We start from the raw sequence: 6,928 nt of genomic DNA, 5'->3' as shown, positions 1-6,928 counted from the left end.
CAGGGAAATAAAATTTTTCTGGAGTGTAACAGAATGTTTTCAAAAAAAAAAAAAAACAGTTGGCCTACAGGTAGTGTTTCCTATCCATTTTGTTTTTATTTAAATACTATCAAGGCCAACTTGGTAACGTATTATTACTATTAGTCCCTTTTCCACATATCAGCTCTGTGGCCATTGCAAAGCATACGCAGCTTCTAGTGATTGAAAACGGGCGAAGCACCTCTCGAACACAGAACGTACAAAGTACTAGGTGATCCTGTCCTGACCGGCTCCCGCGGTCCCGGCCAGACAGCCAGGGTCAGGACTGCAGCCCCCCTCACGCAAACACGCATCTTCCAGCACCCAGCCACCGCGAGATGATGCAGGGGGGAAGAGGGAAGGCATTTGACAAAACTATAGCTGCTTTGTAGTGTTGATATTTAAACAAGCTGCTTATTGATTCCAAAACAAAGTACTCCTTTAGTAACAACAGAGCCAACTCATTCCACAACAGTTTTTATGTCTTAAAGAAGGGTTAGCAGAGGGATTTTGAAGTTTCAAAAGTCATTAGCAGACAGAAAATTGTTTGCTGGGGCTGTAGCGCTTTCGTTCTGGACTGAGAAGACAGCTGCTTTCTAAAATACCTGTTACCTCTGTAGGGTACTTTCTAGCTAGCACAGCATTTGGACCGGTAAACTGATCAGTTGAAGATAAATCACCGGCACAGTCTTTGGTTGGTAGCACCCATGGAGTGGAGGACTGTGAACTGTTTGTGATCGCAATCTAGGAAGACGAGCAGAGAGGAGAGGCGAGGTCATTTATAAATCTCACTCACAGATTAGAATAGAAAGATTAGAAGAATGTCGACAAGCTGTTTGATTTATTGCTACTTTGCATGTGACTTAGCAAAATCTGTTTTCCTCCTTATTTACTCTATTTCACTTGCACATACTTAAGAAGTCAGATCCAAAGAAGAGAAAGATAAATAATTGGTATCGAAAGTTCAGTAGATTAGAAAAAAATCCTGCTTTTTTTCCAGGTACTGGTTGCATCTGGGATCATTATTTTTTAGCTTATAAGCATTGATTCTCATTTTACATTTTTTTTTCCCCCCTAGAGTTTTTCCCTGATGACAAAAGTAAAGATAAGAATGATACCAAAATTCAAACAGGAACCTGGTTTATGGAATGCTTCATTAAACTAAAGCTTCTGTTACTTTAGAACCAGAATTTTTAAAAGTAAATTTGTTCTTTTCATGTTATCTGGAACGTATACAACTGATTAAACTCTCTCCAATTTGATCAATCCCCCGTAGTTCCGATCTGATCATTCACTTTAATTAATCTAACTGGCATCCATATCAGATTGAAGAAACCTTAAAATTAAACTTTTAATGATCCACTTCAGTATCACACAACACAAATAAAATAATAAAATGCCTGGAAGACTTTGTAAAACGTATTTATGATTTCATTTTTTGTCATTTTTACAGCATGACATAGGCTCTGGATCTTCTGTTCTCGTCCGAGGACGCTGTACTGCACTGGAAGACTGCGATACTCTAACACATTGTATAATATTAAAATACACATAATGTCGACCCTGTTCAGTACTGCATTCCTCACACAGGCAAGTTGCAAGTAAAAGGCAGTGCTTATCAGCTGGGTGAGGACAGAAGAACCTATGCCAATTTCAAAGAGATGAAGCAAGGAGAGTTGAGACCACAGAACTCAACCCGTAGTCTGAAACAATTTAAATCCCAGACTGTAATGCTGGGTTGATGATTTTATTTTCATTTCACAAAGGCTTAGTCTTAGACTCTGTGCACAACTAAATATAATGTCAAATGCACATATGTCCCAAAGATCAAACTGTGATTGACTGTGAAATATTCATATGCGATAGCCCAGCGAGATGTTGTTCACAAGGGCACCTGTCAGAAGCATAAGCTTGGACGCAAATCATCAAATAAGTATGTAAAATCATTACTAAAATCCAGGCATGCAATCAGATAGTCAGTTGTCTGAAACTGTTGGACTGTAGCCAGCACAGTGGCTCAACAGACTAATGCTTTGGTCTTTGCAGATCCTCAGGGCCCTAGTTTGTTCCTCCTGCTACTGGTCAGGTCAAATCTCTGTACCTAGTGTTGACTTTCCTGGCACTTAATGATAGGAATAAAGAAAAAAAACCCGAGTCCAGAAGTTCCCTTTGACCTGAGCCACAGAAACATCTGCTGGTTGAGTCACAAAACTGCTTGTTGGCCAAGTTTAACAGTAACCCATCCTGTTGCGGATCAGCTCTCTCAGCAGTAGGTGTCACTGCAATAAATAGATGGATTTCAAGGGACAAAGACACACATTCCCAAGGAAAATGCATAAACAGAACATCCCTGAACAAAGAGAGTTTCCAAGAGAAGTATATGGTCCAATTAGACTTTTTCTTTATGCAAAATGTTGGAAATGTGGTTTGGGGAGAAATGAAATTGCTTAAGTGGGATTGTCAACAACAACAACAAAGTAATTCTGTCCTTTAGTCCTATGTCACAGAGATCCTTTAATTCACATTAATCACTTCCCTGCAATCCCGGGTCTATTAGGTAAAGACTGTTACAGATAAACCTTTTAAAAAAAAAAAGCTCTCTAACAAATTAAGTAATTTTCTCTAGTGGAACAAAAGACCTAGTTATATGGAAAGACACTGCACACTCAACTGTAGTTTTTGGACTTAACAAAAAGCACAAGGGTAGCCTATTTTCTGTCGAATTAGAGAGTCTATACCCAAGCTATCTGCATACAGAATGAGGAAAAAGAGAATACTTAGAGGCGGGGAAAGAAGACATCTCAAGTATAGATTTAATTAATACAAGGCATATTTTCAAAAAGCAGTAACCAACTTATATTTGACACAGACATATGTGGTATGCCAAATAACACCACAGAGATGTCAGCCAAGCCTACACCGTATTTGGGTTCATTATCACAAAATGGTTTGTAGGATAATTAAGGATGCTCCAAACTGCATACTATTGAGTTAGACAAACCAACGCTTCACTGAGCATAAGGGGTACCTGTGATGACATCAACACAGCAACTGCATGCCTAAGTGAACGTTTTAATGTTGGTCAAACAGAAAAAGAAAGATTAATACAGTAAACCCTGCATAACCTGTTGCACATGAAGGAGAGCATATGGGACAGGACATACTCTCAAAGTACATATATAATACAATTGCATTTATTTTACTTCTAATGACATTGAACTGAGAACAAAGGATAGAAAAGGATATAATGAAAAGATAAATTATTCCATTCTTCAAAGTCAGTATATGTAAGAGAAAGAAACATAAGAAAAACCAACCCACATATGAAAAGCATAAAGGGCCACACTCCGGATCTAGGAAGAGTCAAGCTCCTCCTTTTCCCCCAGCACGCTGCTGAAACCCCAGCAGTAATTCCCACCAGCTCACCCACCGGTATTCTCTAAAGCTCCCCAGCATTGTGGGTCATCAAAGCACACTATGACCAACACGGTGAGAGAGGAGAGGAAGAAATTTTCTGCATGTTTCTTCACTGGGCATAGAAATAGGCAACATCTTAATACAACGTAAACGCAAACGGTTAGAAACTCCGAAGTAACTTCCCCAATTTCAGAGCACACAAACAGCTTCCAAGGCTGGAACAGGACTGAATTTTTCAGGATTTCAGCACAGTAGAAATGAGAATCCCTAACTGATCATTTCCACATCTCATTTAGGGAAAAGCTCGCCATGTCTCTTGACTTAAATAGATGGCTCATCCTCTGTAAAGAAGCCAGGGACAGAGTCCAGAACTCCTGACTCCCATTGCTTACTCCAGTATGCCAGAGAGCTTTCTTTTATCAAACATAATTGACTGATGGAAAGACTGGGTTTTTTAACTCACAACAGACCTGTCAGCATAAAATCCTCCAGTTAAAATATTACAGAGAGTTATTTTGGTTTTTAATAACCGAGATTCTTGGCTGTTAATCCCTTCTACCTCAAATTTCTGTCTTCTCTCCTTTTTTCTCTCATCCCAACTGATTTATTTTTTCCTCTCCCTATAACACATGGACTTGGTGGCAAAAACCCCCATTATTTAGAGGGTCATAGTGATTCTTAGATACAAGTAGCTTCAAGGAGTTATTTTTAATACTAATTTCCAGGAAAATGATAATATTGAGAAAGCCTCAGTTTCAGTGACATTAGATGGAGTAAAAGATGCAGCTGAAAGAGGCAGAGATGCTTGGGAGGCAGGTGGATGCAGGAAAAATAGAACAAACATTGCTCAGAATGCTCCTCGTGTTTGAGGTCTCAAAAAAAAGTAGAAACAACAAATTCCCTGCAGAATTAAGTGGAAAAGGATAGATGAGGAAATACAACACAAACTTAGACTAAGGATAGAAAAAATATACTTAATTATCACTGGAGAAAAAAAGAAACATTAAAAACCACCCATCTCCTTTATCTTTTGGTGTTCTGGTGCGCACACTTGTACTGGTATTACTGCTCTTGTCATTTAACTTTATTAATTGATCACTGTCATGAACATAAGAGCAGAGCCGGTAACTCTAGAAGCCACCTTATACCTCCTATGATGCTTTCACGCTGAGATAAGTGGTTTAGACTTAAAAGGGTGTGGTTAGCAGTCACTGCGCACAGCTAAGACACCAACAGCTTGATTTTGCAAGTGCTATAATTGTATCTAACCCAGGGTCAGAAAATATTCAGAAAACATGCTCTGTTTCAGACTGTCGTTTTAGAGAAACAAAAAAATACATCTCCCTGCAGCACTGCTGATCACACTGTTCTTTCAGATGGCTTTTTGATCAGGAAGACAACCCCAAACAGGAATGGCTGTCCTAAAAGTAACTGACTTGGCAGTATTACCCTGTTATTTCCCCAGCCGCTTCTTAAATTATCTCTACCTGTTGGAGTGAGATCATTCTGCCTTACAATAACTCTGCCTGTTCCTCTGAACGATGGTGCAAAACAGTTGTAACATTCCCGTGATTAAGCCAAGGAAATAACAAGGATGCCACATAAGCAACCATAAAGAAGTGTCACGTCTGTGCAGGACTCTCGAACACAGTGACGTGCAAGCCACGAGCACCAAATCTCCTCCTACCATTGTGCTGCAGGATCGAGTACAGGAATGGCTACGCAGTGCCGATACCGAAGGAAGCATAGATGCGAGCACCGATTACGGTTAAACAGTGCCTCTGTTTGAATACGTCGGCGGCATGATCTTCAGGATCCCAACAAAGTGAACACCGACTGCTGCTTGGGCACCCCTGTTCTATCTGGGCACAATAGCTTTGATCATTAATAAAAGGGCGCTGAAGACTTGGCAGACACATAGAGATAGATGAATATGGGGGAGGAGGAATGCTATAAAAATACAACCCCATATTTCAAAGCTATCTGCAAGATAAAAATCCTTTAAATAATTTTGATGTTAATTGCAACATTCCAGGCCCTTGGCTGAAAAGGCAACCCATCGTGGCTGATAGGTGAGTGGCAACGGAAGTCTGATAAATGCAGTCACAGGATGACAGACTCTGGCAAGTTCAATTACAGTTGCAAAGTCGGTTGGGAGATGGACTCTGCTAACTGTAATACATTCTTAATAGCCAGCTCTGGCCACGCACACTTCTGACCAAACTTCAAGTGACTGACAGGATCCCTGGAGGCTTCGGTCCTGTGGCAGGCTGAGAGCAGCTGTTATAGTACAGCGACTAACCAGGAGTTCTTTACTGCAAGAGTTTTCAACGCAACATGTAAATAAACATAACTAACTCGGTGAAACTATTTTGAGACTCTCAAACAGTGCAAACGAGCAGTGTGTGTTTGCTTTCTCCATCTCATGTAAAACCTCATTCAATATTAATTTATATTGCTGCAAACCTGCGCGAATCCAAGTATTTTCAGCAAAACGCAAAGCCAGACAATCGGGGCGGGGGGGCGGATTTGGTGGTTCAGTCTCAAGGACTGGAGGCAGTGAGTGAGCTCCCACTACTTACAATGTACCATCAAAGTGCTCCTCATTGTACAGGGCCAAACACCAGCAGCCCAAAAGCTGCGAGCACTCAGGAGTTCCCACACCAAACCTCTGCATTGCCTCAGTTACCCAAGAAACTCGGTTTTCTGTCGTACCGATTCCAGCACCACGCACCTACACTTACAGAGATTGTTATATCACTCTTCCTAATTAAAAGGATTTTGATCTCCATCACTTTCTGCTTCTGTATAGACCAGCTATTCTTATTTGATGTGAGAAAGCAAGAAGGGGATGTATATACTAAATCACTTCTTCTCATACTTCTGTGCAAAATTATCTAAGAATTCAAATAATATTTAATCAAAGTATCAGGCTTCACTGTTGTTTCTCTTTTTTTTTTAAGTCACAAAAAAGAAGTCCTTTCTCACCTTTTGGTTGCTGACTTCTTTTTCCTAGTCACTTTTTTACAAAAAATAAAAAGAAAAAACCCACTATATTTCTAAAGGACTTTTGTTCTCTTTCTGGATTTTTCAAAAAATATTGTAAAATGACAATAGTATAAAAATTATACTGTAAAAAATGTAAGTACTGTGAAGGAGCAGAGGTATTCATTTATACCCCTAGCTTATTAAATGTATCGTGTATCCTTTATTCAAGAGCAGACTCCTAGCTTCAATCACAAGAGCTAACAATATGTTATTGATATGATTTCAGGAAGCTGTCAGCAGACAGCTTAACTTTCAGCTCCTCAGCCACGGTGAGCGTATGCACAAAACGTACCTGTACCTCTCCTGCATGAAAGCTGGCAGCGATGCGCACATTCCTGTCAGCTGTAACAGCAGAATAAAGAGAAATGTAAACAGGTCTGCCCAACTAAATGCAGCCACATACTCCTTACACAGCGGAAACCTGCTGCTGGTTTCACTGGGAATT

Source organism: Buceros rhinoceros, unplaced genomic scaffold, assembly GCF_000710305.1.
Source record: "Buceros rhinoceros silvestris isolate BGI_N320 unplaced genomic scaffold, ASM71030v1 scaffold14671, whole genome shotgun sequence".
Classification (NCBI taxonomy): Eukaryota; Metazoa; Chordata; class Aves; order Bucerotiformes; family Bucerotidae; genus Buceros; species Buceros rhinoceros.
This window is presented reverse-complemented; position numbering follows the sequence as displayed.